Genomic DNA, 19,175 nt, shown 5'->3' with positions numbered 1-19,175 from the left:
AACGAAACTGCAGTGAATATCCTCACACTCGTCATCTTATGCACCTGAGGAAGAGTTCCTCTAGGAAGTATACTTAGAAGTTGTATTGATGGGTGGCATGATATATACATTTACAGTTTTCTTAATAGTGCCAATTGTTCTCTTGGGTGGTTGCAACAGTTTAAACAGCCTCTAGCAGTCTTTCACCAAACTTTAAACTGTTTGCCGGTAGTATCTCATTTTTTAAATTTGCAATTTCCTAGCTACTGGTAAGATAGTGCAATTTTTCACATGTAATGAGAATAATATTTTTTAAACCAATTTCATTTATATTTTCTCTTTTTTAACTGAAGTATAGTTGATTTACAATGCTGTGTTAATTTCTGCTGTACAGCAAAGTGATTCAATTATACATATAGAGACTTCCCTGGTGGCACAATGGTTAAGACTCCATGCTCCCGATGCAGGGGGCCCAGGTTCGATCCCTGGTCAGGGAACTAGATCCCACATGCATGCCACAACTAAGGAACCCACGTGCTGCAACTAAGGAGCCCACCTGCTGCAACTAAGACCCGGCACAACCAAATAAATAATTTTTTTAAATTATACATATGTATATCTTCTTTTTTTAATATTCTTTTCCATTATGGTTTATCATAGGATCTTGAATATAGTTCTCTGTGCTATACAATAGGACCTTGTTGTTTATCCATTCTATATATAAAAGCTCACCTCTGCTAACCCCAACCTCCCACTCCATCCCTCCCCCAACCCCCTCCCCCTTGGCAATCACCAGTCTGTTCTGTATGTCTGTGATTCTGTTTCTGTTTCACACTTAGGTTCATTTGTGTCATATTTTAGATTCCACATGTAAGTGATATATCATATGGTATTTGTCTTTCTCTTTCTGACTTACTTCACTTAGTATGATAATCTCTAGTTGCATCCATTTTGCTGCAAATGGCATTATTTCATTCTTTTTTATGGCTGAGTAGTATTCCATTATATATATGTACCACATCTTCTTTATCCATTCATCAGATATATTTTCATACATTGTAAGTCTTACTGTCTTTCAACTTATCACCCATCAAGTCTAATAGCTTTAACCTTTTCGGTGGGGAGGACAGATACAACCCAGATTAAAGAGGTTAGCTTTCAGCCTGGAGTTACTAGGCAAGTGTCATGAGAATCAATTTTTCTCCAGACAGAAAAGTTACATTTAATTTCTTAAGCAACCTTTAATATCAACAGCAGTGTTTGGAAGACTGAACATAGAATTTTAATAGAAATCATCGTGCAGAGAGGACTGAGGCGTTCTAACTGGATGAGAATGGAAAGAGGAAAAGGCCACTCTTACCCAAGAGTAGGACGTGGAAAAGTAAAAGAGAGACAGAATAGAGAATGTAAGCATTCATCACTCACATGTATCATGACTTTCAGCTTCTATAAGTAAAAATCCTTAGCATTAGCTGAAGAGAAGGCCAAGAAAAGGGAGGTTTTTTCCTTGCTTCCCATTTAAGAATCTGGGAAAAATAAGATGGAGGATGGTACTCAGATTGGATAATCGCCCCCTACCATGTTCCCAGCCACCATCCTAAGGAGAAGCAAGGAAAGGAGGAGAGAATCCAAACTGGAAACATTTACAAAAAGGTGCCTGTGTTATCTGAAGATGAATGAGAACCAAAAATGTCTGAGATTCACTTATCTGGAAAGTTTACAGTGTACCTATTCCCCATCCCCCAACTCCAAATCCCCCATACCAATGAGGTGGAGGCTCAGGAGGGAGATGAAGTCAATTATATAAATGAAGAAGTTATACTTCCTTTATACAACTGAGTAGAAATCTGTTCATTGATATATTAATGTCTGCTTATTGTCAGTTTATATCCTTAACTCTTTTTCTCTATTAGACCTATGAGACTATTCTTTATGCATTTGAAAATTTTTATATATTCAAGCTACTAATCCTTTATGTTTTATAGCTTATAAATATTTTCTTCCAGTGTGCCACTTGTTTTTTAACTTGTCTAAGTGTACACGCCCTTATAATTCTCATACAGTGAAATTTCACAATCTTTTATGGTCTCTACTTTTTGGGTCAGTTTTAAAAATCTTTCCCAAGAAAGTTCAATAAGATATTTCCTACACTCTCTGCTAATGGTTTAATTTTTTCCAATTTAGATACCTAATTTCTTAGGATTTCATTTTTGTATATATTTTGAAGTAGGGATGAAGTTTTTTCATATCAAAAGACATTGCTGGGACTTCCCTGGTAGTCCAGTGGTAAAGAATCTGCCTTCCAATGCAGCGGATGCAGGTTCGATCCCTGGTCAGGGAACTAAGATCCCACATGCCATGGGGCAACTAAGCCCGTGTGCTGCAATTAGAAAGAAGTCCCTACACCACAACTAGCGAGACGCCCACCTGCCCCATTGAAAAGATCCCACATGCCACAACAAAGATCCAGCATGCCGCAACTAAGACCCGATACAGCCAGAAATAAAATAAATAAATATTAAAAAATTTAAAAAGATAATAAAAGCTGTTGTAATTGAAACAATCATTCTTTAAAAAATAAATAAATAAAATAAAGATTCAATGCAATCCCTATCAAAATTCCAATGTCAACTTTCACAGAACTAGAACAAATCATTCTAAAATTTGTATGGAAATACAAAAGAAACTGAAAAGCTAAAACAATCTTGAAAAAGAACACAGCTAGAAGTATCATGCTCCCTGATTTCAAACTATACTGCAAAGCAAACAGAAATCAAGACACTGTGGTACTAGCAAAAAAAACAGACGTGTAGATCAATAGAACAGAACACAGAGCCCAGAAATGAATCCACACTTATATGGTCAGTTAATATACAATGAGGAAAAGACAGCCTCTTCAATAAACAGTGTTGGAGAAACTGGACAGCTACAGATTCAAACTGGACTACTTTCTCACACCATATACAATAATAAACTCAAAATTGATTAAAGACTTAAATGTAAGACCTGCCTGAAATCATAAAACTTCTGGAAGAAGACATAGGCAGTTTGCTCTTTGACGTCATTCTTAGCAATATTTTTTGAATCTGTCTCCTCAGGCAAGGGAAACAAAAGCAAAAATAAGCAAATGCGACCTAATCAAACTAAAAAGCTTGTGCACAGCAAAGGAAACCATATACAAAATGAAAAGACAACCTACAGAATGGGAGAAAATATTTGCAAGTCATGTATCTGATAAGGGGATAATATCCAAAATATATAAAGAACTCATACAGCTCAATAGCAAAAGATTTTTTTTCAATTAAAAAATGAGCAGAGGATCTGAAAAGACATTTTTGCAAAGAAGACATACAGATGGCCAACAGGTGTGTGAAAAGGTGTTCAACATCAACTAGACATAGGGAAATGCAAGTCAAGACCACAATGAGATAACTACCTCACATCTGTCAGAATGGCTATAATCAGAAAGATAACAAATAACAATTGTTGGTGAAAATGTGGAGTAAAGAGAATCTTCATGCACTATTGGTGGGAATGTAAATTGGTGCTGCTGCTGTGGAAAACAGTATGGGGTTCCTCAAAAACTTAAAAATAGAACTATCATATGATCCAGCAATTCCACTTCTGGGTGTTTATCCAAAGGAAATAAAAACATTAACTCAAAACGATAGATGCACCCCATGTTCATTGCAACATTATTTAGAATAGGCAAAAGATTAAAACAACCTTAATGTCCATCAATAATGAATGGATAAAGAAAATGTGATATAATGACACAAACAGATGGAAAGATATACCATGCTTTGGATTGGAAGAATCAATGTTGTCAAAATGACTATACTACCAAAGACAATCTACAGTCAGTGCAATCTCTATCAAATTACCAATGGCATTTTTCACAGAACTAGAACAAAAAAAAATTTCATTTGTATGGAAACACAAAAGATCCCAAATAGCCAAGGCAATCTTGAGAAAGAAAAATGAAGCTGGAGGAATCACACTACCTGACTTCAGACTACACTACAAAGCTACAGTAATCAAAACAGTATGGTACTGGCACAAAAACAGAAATATAAATCAATGGAGCAGGATAGAAAGCCCAGAAATAAACCTATGCATCTATGGTCAACTAATCTATGACAAAGGAGGCAAGAACATACAATGGAGAAAAGAGTCTCTTCAATAAGTGGTGCTGGGAAAACTGAACAGTACATGCAAAAGAATGAAATTAGAACATTCTCTAACACCATGCACAAAAACTCAAAATGGATTAAAGACCTAAATGTAAAACTAGATACTATAAAACTCCTAGAGGAAAACATAGGCAGAACACTCTTTGACATAAATTGTAGTAATATCTTTTTGGATCTGTCTCCTAGAGTAATGGAAATAAGAACAAAAATAAACAAATGGGACCTAATTAAACTTAAAAGCTTTTGCACAGCAAAGGAAACCATAAACCAAAATGAAAAGAGAACCTACAGAATGGGAGAAAATATTTGCAAATGAAGCGACCAACAAGGGGTTAATCTCAAAAATATATAAACAGCTCATACAGCTCAACATCAAAAAACAAACAACCCAATCAAAAAATGGGCAGCAGGAGTCCACCCAAGCAGTGGTGTAGAGGTGACGGGACGCCTGGATTCCTCAGTTTCCTTCTTTTTCCATTCCTGGGATGGAGGAAATACCTGAATATGTGGAATCCCAATGCTGGGCAGCCAGGGCCATATCCACACCCCCCTAACGTCAGGTACCCTGGAGATTGCAATCCGACCCATCCACCACCTGCCACCCCTACCTTTCCTCCAGGCCCCTTTCCCACTCCCCCAGGAGCACCCCAGGGGAATCCAGCCTTTCCCCCTGGTGGGCCCTGTCATCCTGTGCCACAACCAGGGTATCCAGGATGCCAACCCTCAGGTCCCTACCCCCCTCCATACCCACCACCTGCCCCTGGCATATGTCCTGTGAATACATTGGCTCCTGGCATGGTAGGACCAGGAATGGTGATTGACAAGATGCAAAAGAAAATGAAAAAAGCTCATAAAAAGAAGCAGAAACACCACAAACATGGCAAGCATTCCTCCTCCTCCTCCTGCTCTTCCAGCAGTGACTCTGACTGAATACAGGGCCTGGACCCTTCCCTCAAGTCTCTCCAGTTCTGCTCTCTCATGAAGCTTCAGATGCCATCTTGTACTGGGGGAAATTAGCCCTTGTGTCCCTCCCCCCCGCCACCCCTGCAATCTAAGCCTCACTCTGCTGTTCAACCCTAACTGGCTAGGGAAAATGGGAAAAGAATTGCCATGGGCTAGCAAAGGCCGTCTTCCCACTGCTTGGATAGAACTTTTAGCTGGTGAATTTTGCAGGAGAACTATTCTTTGAAGATGGTGAGATTTGAGCTAAATGCTGAAGACAAGTCTAAGATCTGTAAAATGTGATTTTTTTACTTTCTTTTGTAATATTCATGACTGGGGAGATGCTGTGGAAATTTGATTACAGACAGGAAAAAACGACCTGTACCTTTCTTGTAATTGTGGCATGCTTGGGTGATTTAGTGGCAAATAAACATTTCCCAGCAGGCCTTTTATTGATTGCACTCGCTGCAAGGCTGCTGGGAAGTGGAGTCCATTTGGCTGATGAGCTCTGACTGCCATTTTGGAAACTGATCTCTACCCCTTAGCTCAGTATGCTATCTCAGGTCCTCCTCTCACTCTCCAACTCTCAGTTCAAATAAAGCTGTTTCTCCTGGTCTCTGTTCAAAAAAAAAAGGGCAGCAGATCTGAATACACACTTCTCCAAAGAAGACATACAGATGGCCAAAGGCACATGAAAAGATGCTCAACATCACTATTAGAGAAATGCAAATGAAAACTACGAGGTGTCACCTCACACCAGTCAGAATGGCCATCATCAAAAAGTTTACAAATAATAAATGCTGGAGAGAGCATGGAGAAAAAGGAACCCTTCTACACTGTTGGTGGGAATGTAAAATGGTACAGCCACCATGGAGAACAGTATGGAGGTTCCTTTAAAAACTAAAAATAGAGCTACCATATGCTCCTGCAATCCCACTCCTGGGCATATATCCAGAGAAAACCATAATTCGAAAAAATACATGCACCCCAATGTTCATAGCAGCGCTATTTACAAAAGCAAAGATGTGGACGCAACCTAAATGTCCATCAACAGATGAATGGATAAAGAAGATGTGGTACCTGTATATAATAGAATATTACTCAGCCATCAAAAAGAATGAAATGCCATTTGCAGCAACACAGATTATCATACTAAGTGAAGTAAGCCAGACAAAGACAAATATCATATGATATCGCTTATATGTAGAATCTAAAACAAATGATACATCGGGAATTCCCTGGCAGTCCAGTGGTCAGGACTTGACACTTTCACTGCCATGGCCCAGGTTCAATCCCTAGTCAGGGAACTAAGATCCTGCAAGCCACGAAGCGGCTTAAAAAAGTAAATTTATATTTACTCTTGGTATCATTTAAAATGATACAAATGATGGGGATTCCCTGGTCGTCCAGTGGTTAGGACTCTGTGCTTCCATTGTAGGGGGCAGGGGTTTGATCCCTGGTGAGGGAACTAATATCCCACAAGTCATGCGGCGCGGCCAAAAAAAAAAAAAATACTAATGAACTTATTTACAAAATAGAAAGAGACACAGAGATGCACAGACGTTGAAAACAAATTTATGGTTACCAAAGGGGAAAGGGGGTGGGAGGAGGGATAAATTAGGAGTCTGGAATTAACAGATACAAACTACTATGTATAAAATAGATAACCAACAAAGACCTACTGTATAGCACAGGGAACTATACTCAGTATTTTGTAATAACCTATAAGGGAAAAGAATCTGAAAATACACACACACACACACACACACACACACACACACACACAACTAAATCACTGTGCTGTATACCTGAAAGTAACACTATATTGTAAATCAACTATACTTCAATTTAAAAAAAAAGAAAATGTGATATATACACACATGTATATGGAATATTATTCAGCCATTTAAAAAAGAAAGAAACTCTTCCATTTGTGACACAGATGGACTTTGAGGGCATTATGCTAATTGAAATAAGTCAGAGAAAGACAAATACTGTATGATCTTACTTTTATATGTGGTATCTAAGAAAAACCAAAGAAACTCATAGATACACAGAACAGGTTGGTGGTTGCCAGAGGCAGGCAAGAGGGGAAGGGTTTTTGGTAAAGGACATCAAAAGGTACAAATTTCTAGTTATATAATAAATAAGTCCTGGGGATGTGGTGTACAGCATGGTGACTATAGTTTAAAATACTGTATTATATATTTGAAAGTTTCTAAGAAGTAGATCTTAAAAGTTCTCAGCACAAGAAAAAAATGTGTAACTCTGTGTGGTGATGGATGTTAACTAGACTTACTGTGGTGATCATTTTGCAGTATAGATAGATAGATAGATAGATAGATAGATAGATATAATTATGTTGCACACATACACAGAAAAGGATAGGAAAATGAACAATGGAAAGTATTTGTTTTATTTTTAATTTTTCTTCCAGTTTTATTGAGATATAATGACATACAGCACTGTATAAAATTAAGGTATACAGCATAATGATCTGACTTACATACATCATGAAATGATTAGCACAGTAGGTTTAGTGAACATCCATCATCTCATCAACAAAATTAGAGAAAAAGAAAAAACATTTTTCGTGTGATGAGAACTCTTAAAATTTCCTCTCTTAACAACGTTCACATATAACACACAGCAGCGTTCATTATATTCATCATGTTGCACATTACATTTCTAGTACTGATTTGTCTTATAACTGAAAGTTTGTACCTTTTGACCACCTTCATCCAAATCCCCCTCCCTATACCCCTTACATCTGGTAACCACAAATCTGATCTTTTTCTATGAGTCTGTTTATTTGTTTTTGAAGTATTATTGATCTACAACACTATGTTAGTTCCTGGTGCACAAAACAGTGATTGGATATTTCCATACATTTCAAAATGATCACCATGATGTCTAGTTACCATCTGTCACCATACAAAGATATTCCATTATTACTGACTATATTCTGCACAATGTACATTTCATCCCTGTGACTCATTTATTTTTTAACTGGAAGTTTGTACCTCTTAATTTCCCTCACCCATTTCACTCATCTCCCACCATCTTCCTCTCTAACAACCACCTCTTTGTTCTCTGTATCTATGACTCTGCTTTGTTACTCTTATTTGATTTTTGATTCTACACATAAGTGAGATCATACAATATTTGTCTTTGTCTTATTTCACTTAGCAAAATACCCTCTAGGTCTATCCATGTTGTAGCAAATGACAAGATTTAATTCTTTTTATGGCTGAGTAATACATATATCACTTCTTTTTCAATTCATCTATTGATGGACACTTAGGTTGCTTCCACACCTTGGCTATTGCGAATAATGCTTCAATGAACATATGGGTGCATATATCTTTTCCAATTAGTGTTTATATTCACTTCAGAAAAAAACCGGAAGTGAAATTGCTGGATCATATGACAGTTCCATTTTTAATTTTTTCAGGAACTGCCATACTGTTTTCCATGGTAAATGCACCAATTTTCATTCCCACCGACAGTGCATGAAGATTCCCTTTACTCCATATACTCACCATTGATCTTCATGTCTGTTTTTATGCCAGTACCACACTGTTTTGATTACTGTTGCTTTGTGGTATAGTTTGAAATCAGGGCGTGTGATACCTCCAGCTTTGTTCTTCTTTTTCAAGATTGTTTTGGCTTTTCAGGGTCTTTTGTGTTGCCATACAAATTTTAGAATTATTTGTTCTAGTTCTGTTAAAATTGCCATGGGTATGATGATAAGGATTGCATTAAATCTGTAGATTGCCTTGGCTAGTACGGATATTTTAACATTAATTCTTCTAATCCATGACACATTATATCTTTCCATTTGTTTGCGTCATCTTCAATTTCTTTCATCAGTGTCTCATAGTTTTCTGAGTACAACTCTTTCACCTCCTTGATTAGATTTATTCTTAGGTACTTTTTGATGTAATTTTAAATGGGATACTTTTAATTTCTCTTTCTGATAGTTCATTGTTAGTGTATAGAAATGCAACAGATTTCTTTTTTTAATTTATTTTATTGAAGTATAGTTGACTTACAATGTTGTGTTAACTTCTGCTGTACAGCACAGTGATTCAGTTATACACATATATACATTCTTTTTCATATTCTTTTCCACTAGTTTATCACAGGATATTGAATACAGTTCTCTGTGCTATACAGTAGGACCTTGTTGTTTATCCATTCTATATATAAAAGTTGAAATGCAACAGATTTCTGTATATTAATTTTGTATCCTGCAATTTTAATGAATTCATTTATTAGTTTTAATAGTTTTTTGCTGGCACCTTTAGAATTTTCTATATGCTATACCATGTCATCTGCAAACAGTGACAGTTTTACTTCTTCCTTTCCTACTTGGATTCCTTTTATTTCTTTTTCTTGTCTGATTGCTGTGGCTAGGACTTCCAATACTATGTTCAATAAAAGTGGCAAGAGTGGGCATCCTTGTCTTATTCCTGATCTTAGAGGAAATGCTTTCAGATTTTCACAGTTGAGTATGATTTTGGCTGTTGGTTTGCCATATGGCCTTTATTGGGTTGAGGTGTGTTGCCTCTATACCCACGTTGTTAAGAATTTTTATCATAAATGAATGTTGGATTTTGTCAAAGGCTTTTTATACATTTATTAAGATGATCATATGATTTTTATCCTTCAATTTGTTAATGGGGTGTATCACACTGATGATTTGCAGATGTTGAACCACCCTTGTTTCCCTTGGATAATTCCCACTTGATCATGGTATACAATTCTTTTAAAGTATGGTTGAATTCGGTTTGCTAATACTTTGCTAAGGATTTCTGCATCTATGTTCATCAGGGATATTGGCCTGCAATTTTCCTTTTTTTTTTTTTTCTTTGTAGTGTCTTTGTCTGGTTTTGGTATCAGGGTAATACTGGTCTCATAGAATGAGTTGATAAGTGTTCCTTTCCTTTTCAATTTTTTGGAATAGTTTGAGAAGGATGAGCATTTAATTCTTCTTTAAATGTTTGGCAGAATTCACCAGTGAAGCCATCTAATCCTGGACTTTTGTTGGGAGTTTTTTTTTTTTTTTCTTTTATTACTAATTCAATTTCATTACTGATAATTGGTCCATTCATATTTTCCATTTCTTCCTGATTCAGTCTTGGGAGATTGTACATTTCTAGGAATTTATCCATTTCTTCTTGGTTGTCCATTTTATTGGCATATAATTGTTCATAGTAATCTCTTATGATCCTTTGTATTTCTATGGTGTCAACTGTATCTTCTCCTTTTTCATTTCCAATTTTATTTATTTGGGTCCTCTCTCTTCTTTTCTTGATGTGTCCAGCTATAGGTTTATCAATTTTGTTTCTCTCTCCTACTGTATTATTTCTTTTCTTCTACTACCTTTGGGTTTTGTTTGTTCTTCTTCTCCTAGTTCCTTTAGGTGTAAGGTTGGATTATTATTTGAGAGTTTTCCTGTTCCCTGAGGTAGGCTTGTATCACTATAAACTTCCCTATTAGAAGTGCTTTTGCTGTGTCCCATAGATTTTGTTGGGGTTTTTAAAAATATTTATTTATTTGGCTGCACCAGGTCTTAGTTGCGGCATGCAGGATCTTCATTGTGGCATGCGGGATCTTTAGTTGCGGCATGCGGGATCTAGTTCCCTGACCAGGGATCGAACCTGGGCCCCCTGCATTGGGAGCACAGAGTCTTAAACCACTGGACAATCAGGGAAGTCCCTGTGTCCCATAGATTTTGGATCCTTGTGTTTCCATTTTCATCTTTTCATTTGTCTCCAGATAGTTTTTGATTTCCTCTATGATTTTTTGCTTTTTAATCCAACAACTTTAACCCTTTGGGGGGGGATTTGTTTCTCTCCATGTTAAATCATAATCTAAAAATAATTCTTTTGAAGGGGGGGAAGGGGGTGGGATGAATTGGGAGATTGGGATTGACATATATACGCCGCTGGGTATGAAATAGATAACTAGTGAGGATCTGCTGTATAGCATGGGGAACTCTACTCAGTGCTCTGTGGTGACCTGGATGGGAGGAAAATCCAAAAGGGAGGGGATATGTGTATACATATGACTGATTCACTTTGCTGTGCAGCAGGAGCTAGCACAACATTGTAAAGCAACTGTACCCCATTAAAAAAATAAATATTAAAAAAATAGTTCTTTTGAAACACTAGATTATGATTTAGTTTCTTCACTCTATTGGTGAATATATAATGTTGTAGTTTGAAGGTACTGCATCCATTTGTACTAGTTGTTGAGAAAGAAAAACAGAATCTTCAAATTTGTTCTTTTAAAAAAGGATTATTTTCTGACTCGTTTTCCCTTGGTCAGAGTGACAGAGCAGCAAGGATGATGGGATTGGGCAGAGGCAGGAAATAGAAATCTTGTAGGACAGGATAACCACTCTATGGAGAAGCTGACAATCAGGACCACAGTAGCACACTGGTCAATGTTAACAATGAAGAAAGAAAATTGCGCTGGATGGACAACCCTGTTGGGACTTTTCGTTCTGACGTCAGTCATAAGTACCTTCTCTTCAAAACTCTATGTACCAAGAACTTCCAGTACTTTGTTTCCACAAAGAATGCTTTCTAAGCATGACAATTACACACACACACACACACACACACACACACACACACACCCCACTGTTAAAATACTATATTTTTATAAGGACTCAATAATCAATTTTATGGCTTTCTTCAAATTAGTTTAGTTTTTAAAATCTCATTTTAAAATGTGTGACAATAGAGCATACAACAGAGTTAAAAGGAATATAACTCTTTTAAATAGCTGTTCCCTTTATCTTACTTACTTTTGTTTTTCTTTAAGGATAATTTGCTTCAGGGAGGACGAAGTATAGGTTCTTCTGACCTGATGAAATGCAAGAGGATGGGAATAGGAATGCAAAGCAAGGTTTCTTTTTTTTTAATTTTTATTGGAGTATAGTTGCTTTACAATATTGTGTTAGTTTCTACTGTACAGCAAAGTCAATCAGCTATATGTATACATATATCCCCTCTTTTTTGGATTTCCTTCCCATTTAGGTCACCACAGAGCATTAAGTAGAGTTCCCTGCAAGGTTGCTGCAAGGTTTCTATCTTAAAATCTTTTAACTATTTTCTTATCAAGCAAATAGTCTTAGAGGAATGTGGTAAGCTTCACAAAAAGTTCACTGTTTCAGGAAGCAAACTCCATTTTGTAGAAAAGATGTAAAAAAAAAACAGGCAGGGCTTCCCTGGTGGCGCAGTGGTTGAGAATCTGCCTGCCAATGCAGGGGACACAGGTTCGAGCCCTGGTCTGGGAAGATCCCACATGCCGCGGAGCAACTGGGCCCGTGAGCCACAACTACTGAGCTTGCGCATCTGGAGCCTGTGCTCTGCAACAAGAGAGGCCGCTACAGTGAGAGGCCAGCGCACCGCAATGAAGAGTGGCCCCCGCTCGCCGCAACTAGAGAAAGCCCTCGCACAGAAACGAAGACCCAACACAGCCATAAATTAATTAATTAATTAATTAATTTAAAAAAAAAAAAACAGGCAGCTTTAGAGAATTATAATTCAGTTAAGGAAAAAAATAAAGGGTATTTTATGTTATGTGAATTATATTTCAGTAAAGCTATTATTTTTAATACATCTTTATTGGAGTATAATTGCTTTACAATGGTGTGTTAGTTTCTGCTTCAGTAAAGCTATTTTTTAATGTAAATTGTATCATCTCATTCTCCAGCTTACAAATAATAGTTTCTCAGTGTTTAGAATAAAAATCAAATTCCTTACCAAAAAGAAAGAAGGAGGAGGGGAGAAAAGATGAATCCACAAACTCAGATTCTAGTCCAAGCTGCTCAGCTAACAGATTGAGTGTCACTCAAGGTCTCTGTGCCTCAGTTTCCCCTGCTCTAAGGGACATTTTATGGGTATGTGCTTCCCTGGATGGGTTCATCAGCTAGTGGGTGTGTGTGTTCAGAGAATACAGCCAGGGAGTCATTTGTCACCCTGTTCCCCCAACACCTGGCTCTAACATGAACTCTGTTCTGAGCTGGGTTCCTTTTAAATGCACTCATCAAGCTGAGGCTGTCACGGACTCAAAGCCCTGCAAGCTAAGCCTGCATGGAGACCACTGAAAACACAGCCAGGACCCAACGACTGAACCATCAGTCCTTGTCATGCTCATCAGAAAGGGCCTTTGGGCATTTCCTGGAGTTTTCTTCCTTTTCCCATCAAACTGGCAAAGACTCCAGGAGATTACTGCTTATTAACCTGTGGTCTACTAATTCCACTCCCATCCTTCCACCAACCTATCCATCAAAATCAGGTAGGAGGAAGAAGACTCACTTTCCCAGAGGCCTTGTCAAAGGCCTGGTCCACCGGCCTCTCCTTTCCCTCCCTCCAGACCTCTGGACACAGCATTCCAGAAGCTACCATGCCTTCCCTGACCACTGACCATGACTATCTGGGTCAGGATTGAACAGTGAACTGCAATAGCAGCCATTGATGACAGGCACTTGCTATATAACCGGGACTTCTCAAACATGATCTCATTCAAGCTATTAGCCCTATTGTTACCCTCATTTTGCAGATGAGAAAACTGGGGTTCACAGATTGTTAAAATCAGGTGACCAAAGTCTCACAGCTCTTAACAGTGAAGCTTCACTGTCTCAGGCGAAGTCTAGAAGGACAGCAGCCCAGAGGGGCCCTCCCTGGAGACAGTCCCATGAGGATCCCAGGATACATCCTTGCCAGGATCCTCTGCCCAAAGCAGGAAGGCACTGAGACTCCTGCAAATCCCTCCCTGGAGAGCATCAGGCAGTGATGAGGGGCAGTGAAGAGCAGCACTCAGAGGAGAGAACTGGTGTACACTTTGCAGAAAGCTTTTATGGCTGGGAAGGAGTAAGTCATAGGCACACAGACTCTGGAACAATACAAGAAACTAGCCATCATGTTTCCTTGAGCTGCATGACTCTGTGCAAATCCATCCCCCTCTACGGACCTCACTATCCCCATCTGTCAAATGGGCAGGTGTCAGACTAGATCTCCAAGGGCCCTCCCAGCTCTATCCCTTGAGGCTGAAGCTGGGAAACATCCATGACATGCCAGAGTAGAGGGTGAAGAATGCATGGGAAAGAGGAAAAGGGGTAGGAGAAGTGGAAGGAAGGGCAATGCCCCCTGACAAACTCCTTCTCAGCCTGACTCTCCCAGGAAGCCTCCCCGAACCCCACCCCCGTGGCCTTCTTCCAGACTCCCCTTTAGCCCTCAGCCTGGACCTAAAGCAAGGCCTGGCCCTGGCTGAGGGCAGGTTGGCGAACTGAAGAAGCAAACTCCTGAGAGAGAGAATATGTGAACAAAGTGAGCCGTCTCCTCTGTGGAGCCAGCAGGTGCTGGGAAAGCCCCGCAGAACCGAGCTGACATGGGGTGTGAACCAAAGACGGCTGAGTACGTAAGAGAGTGAGTTGGTGAAAGAAGGACCAAGACTGGGCAGCTGCCTCCCCAGAAGGGGGCTTGGGAAGGGACAGACCAGCTGGCTGGTTCTGGGAGTGATACCAGGGGCTGGGGCCCAGAGGCAGTTTGCAGAAATGGAGTTTTAAACACATGCTAAATACCCCTGGGGCCTGAGTCAGGAGCTCAGTTTTGGAGGGAGGCATGAAGAAGGTGAAAAGCCAAAGCGCGTGGAGGAATTCGCGAAGACACTCCTTGACTCCCCAGCTCTGCACCTTGCTAACTCCTGCTCATCCTCCAACGGTCAGCTTACTAGCCTCTGACTGACAGCACTAACCGCATTCTCCCATCAAAAACTCCCACACCCCCAACGTGGCCCCTCGCCTTCCTTCCATCACAATTTTACCTAAATGACCATTCAGCATCTGACTGATTTCTCCACAGGGTCTATTAGCTCTGTAAGGGCAGGGACAGTGCCCTGTTCACCATTAAATGGCCGGCCCCAGCCCCGAGGTACTCGTGAGAGGTACTCAGGAAGTATTTGTTGAATGCAAGGATGAGTGAAAGAGAGCAGGGGCTGGGGGGGTGGGTCTGGAAGGCCTCCAGAGACTAGACAGTCCTCTCGGGGCCCCAGTGGGAGTCAGCCTGCTCGGGACGGAGGGGTGAGGAGTGGCACGCAGGCTGGCACTCACTGCCACACTGGCCGTGTAGTTTGGCCTCACATCCACTGAGAGAGGGTGAAACCAGGCTGACAGACAGCTGTCTGGAATCATTCAGTGTGTCACTGATTCCTTACCCTGGCTTGAGGGCCGCGTTAAAGGAAGCTTGGGAAATTGTTTCAACCAGCTTGCCTCGCTGGGGCCTGACATCATGCAGCCCTCTACTGTGGTTTGGTGATTAGGGAGCTTGCCTGTCGCCCATTCTCCATCACACAAGCCCAAATCAGGCATGTCTTCCTCTAGTTCACGCATGGAACCAAAACATCCTGGCCCTGGTTTTACTTTCCCTCGTAAGCCCTTGTGCTTCCCTGACAGAGGGTCCTTCTGAAATCCTAGAGGTTTGTTCCCAAGTGGTGTATTCCATACATAGCCTGAAGTGGGATTACAGTAGAGATAAATAAAAGATTAACTTCCGAGTTTCGGGACTAAATAAAGGATCAGATTCTTAGTGATTGGGAGATAAAAGGAATTTTGGGGTTTGTTCATGGATGAACCGACTCAGAAGCAGTTTGGGGCAGTGGGTGGGACCTGGAGCTCAGTTTTCCCTGGGGTTTTTTTGTGGATCCCCCTCACTACCCACCCTAGCCATCTGGTTTCACTTCTGAGACAGTCTGAGGCAGCTAGGGCAGCAGGAAGCCCAAGCAAGGAGGCTGATCAGAGCCTCTGACCGGGCTGGGTGATGAATTAGGAATGGCTGAGCATAACTGGCCCTTATGCTGGATTTGGAGTCTTCCTGGTCCCACTGGAGTGTAATGTCCAGGTAACATTTGGCTTCTCTGGAAGATATTCTGCATGACAATCATAACTCTCTAGAACATCACTAATAACTTAAGATTAAGCAAAAGCGGCCCTCAGGCATTGGATATACTTACTCTTCTGTCTTGCTTGTTTCTCTTTAGGGCCTGAGAGATATGGTGCAGCAAGTTAGAAGGGAGAGTGGAGAAGATTCCTGGAAGCAGAGACAGATGAATATCTGAATGGGGAGGGTGCACTACAAAAAAAAAGAAAGAGAAAGAGAGCAACTCAAGAAGCACTTGCCCTGTACCATGCTGTGGCCTGACAATCACCAGCTGGTGTTCTGAATTCTGAGCCCAGGAGACCAGAGGAAAACCAGGCTGTGTCCATCGAGCTTTATTTATAAAAGCAAGGGAGTCCAGCATGGCCTCCATGTCCCAGTGGCTAAAGGTACAAAGATCTCCTCTTTTAAAGTATAAGAGTTCAGTTAACTGAGAATTTAATGACTGTAGGACAGAGAATTCCCCATTGGCTTGAAATAATTAAGGGGTTGCTCCTGATGGATTTATGTTAACAGGATATATCTGTAGTAGTAGTAGTAGTAAAGAAAAATGGGCATCATTTTATGAGAATTTATGGCACAGTTGTAAGCCCATTTCATGTGTTAACTTGTTTAAGCCTTATAAGAAGCACATGAAGTTAACAGAACTTGTTAGCTGTGGGAAGAAGACCCTGGGAGGAAAAGGAAAGGATCATAATTTTTTTTTAACTGGATTTATTTTGAATTTTCAACAAGGGCTCAAAAATCCAACTATCTCTTTATAATTCATGAATTTGGCCTGAATGATGATGATGACAGGGGATGAACGTGACTGTGAAGTAAAGTAGTATCATCCAAAGATACGCTGTAACCAGTCGCCTACTTGCAAGCGACATTATCACACCCGGAAACATCAGGATGAAACATTTCAATTTCCATCTAATACATGGGTGTTTGCAAAGATCTCTCTGTTTACCAACATGCAGGAAAAAATCCCAAATATTTGATTGTTTTTCACCTCTCTCTCTCTCTCTCTCTCCCCTCCTCCCCGCCCCGCCCCCTCCCGCTTCCCTCTCTCTCCCTCTCTCACTCACACACACACACACACAACCACCACCACCACCACCACCAGAGCACCCTGGCTGAGCCCCAGCCAACCTGCCTCCTGGCTGCCCTTCCTCAAGGATCCTGGCCTGAGGCTTGTGGACAGAGCTGGGTAAAGCGACACATGATCTGAACGGGATACCTGGTGATGAGCAGCCTTGGCAACCTAGAACCCCCAACATTCCCACTGTACTTGAGATAAAAGGAGAAGTGCCCCTGACCTGGCTGCTTTCTACGGGGGCCTCGCAGGTCAGAGCGTAGACACCTAAGAGCATCAGCCAGGTGAGGACTGGGCCTCGCACGGAGGCAGTCAATGAGGAGAGGAGGGAGCCGTCCTTCCAGGTGACCCCCCTCACAGATGCAGTGGCTCTGGGAACTCCAAAGTGGGAACTCAACTCCCAGAGAACAACTGGCAACAAACTGAGGCCTCTTTATTTACAAATTCTACTCTGAGCCTCTCAATTCCGGAGTTACATTTCCCACAGAGTGAACGCTGGACCACCTGCAGCAGAATTCCCAGGAAAGCCTGTTGAAGCTGTGGATTCCTAGGTCCCACCCCAGGCATCCTGGATCAGCTCCCGGCACTCGGGTACAGGAATCTGCATGTTGAAAGGGCTCCCTAATCAGCCTTATGCTCCATAAGACTGGGAACCACTTCTTTAGAGATGTATTTCACCGGGTTGTAGTTTCTTCCATTTCTACAGGTTTCATATTTTACTCTGCTTCAATTCAACAAAAATTCACAGAAAGCCTGCTAACCAGACCCTGTTCCAGGTACAGAGGGTGCAGCACTGACAGGGACCCAGACCCTGCCTTCAGGGAGGTTGCAGTGATTTCAGTCTCGCAGCAATGCCAACAGCCACAGCACATTAGGACTCTTTTTTTACAAATGAGAAAGCAGGACTCAGAGAGTGTAAACAACTTACCCAAGGTCACACAACTGCTAGGTGATATTTCTAGAGCTAGAATCCACTCCCCTCGTTTCAGACCCACGTTCTTTGCACTGCCCCTCAGAACATTAAAGGCTCAGTTGGTAGAGTGAAAGTTGGAAGGACCCTTAGCAGATAACTAACTGTTCCAGGAATATCCAAGAGGTTTTGTCATTTCAACTCTAACCAGTTGACAGTGATTGCCTCTACTTGTAAGGGAGGGCTCTGCAGCTACATCCAGGATCAGTGACAAAGATGCTGCAATTGACTAATCACATCTACAGTCGGTACAGAACCAGGGAGTGGCTGCACACGGACTACATATGCACACTGGTCCTGTATATGGACAAATCCTCCACTTTATTGATGGGGAAACTGAGGTCCAGAGAGACAGAAGTCATCCAAGTCTCAGACCTGGTACTGGACTAGAACCAAGGTCTCTAAGATTCTAGTCAAGGGCTCTTTACACTATCCAGTGCTGCCTTTCCCATGCAGCCAAGATGATTAAACTGAGAAATGGACCAAAGTGTCAGGAATCAAAGACTTTCTGGTGTTGGTACAAAGGGTTCTGTGGAGCCCAGGGGAAGGAAAGGAGGCTGAAACGGTAGGAGGACTGACTAGGGAGACGGCCCCTCCCATTTCTCCCCTCCCAATGGTGGAAGGAAGAAACCCACATTGCTGAGCCCTCATCTGTGCCAGGCACTGTGCTAACTACATCAATTACCCCATTTAATCCTTTCAGTCACCCCATGAGGAAGCTCCACGCAGAGGAGGAATCAGGGTGGGAGAGGTTAAGTGACCGAGCCAAGCTCACATAACCCAAGTGGCTGAGCCAGGACAGGCTCCCAGGTCGTTGTGGCTCTACAGCCCACCCATGATCACACAGCGGGGCTTAGAGCACATGCTTTGGGTCAGAAAGACCTTATTTTGAGTCCCAACTTTACCACATGCTGGCTCTGTAACCTTGGGCAAGTGCCTTAACCTCTCCATGCCTTAGTTTTTTCATCTGTAAAATGGAGACATAGCAGGGCTTAGCTCAGAGAGTAGTTGTTATAGTATTAAAAGAAATAATATATGGCACTAAGCCATAGTATATA

At 41.0% G+C, this 19,175-nt stretch overlaps 1 pseudogene; it reads left to right on the top strand.

Annotated features, from left to right (window-relative positions):
* Nucleotides 1–4,571: 4,571 nt before the first annotated feature.
* On the top strand, nucleotides 4,572–5,343 carry LOC137766741 (proline-rich protein 13 pseudogene; annotated as a pseudogene).
* Nucleotides 5,344–19,175: the final 13,832 nt, after the last annotated feature.

The sequence above is a fragment of the Eschrichtius robustus genome, chromosome 6, assembly GCF_028021215.1.
Source record: "Eschrichtius robustus isolate mEscRob2 chromosome 6, mEscRob2.pri, whole genome shotgun sequence".
Lineage (NCBI taxonomy): Eukaryota > Metazoa > Chordata > Mammalia > Artiodactyla > Eschrichtiidae > Eschrichtius > Eschrichtius robustus.
This window is presented reverse-complemented; position numbering and strand designations above follow the sequence as displayed.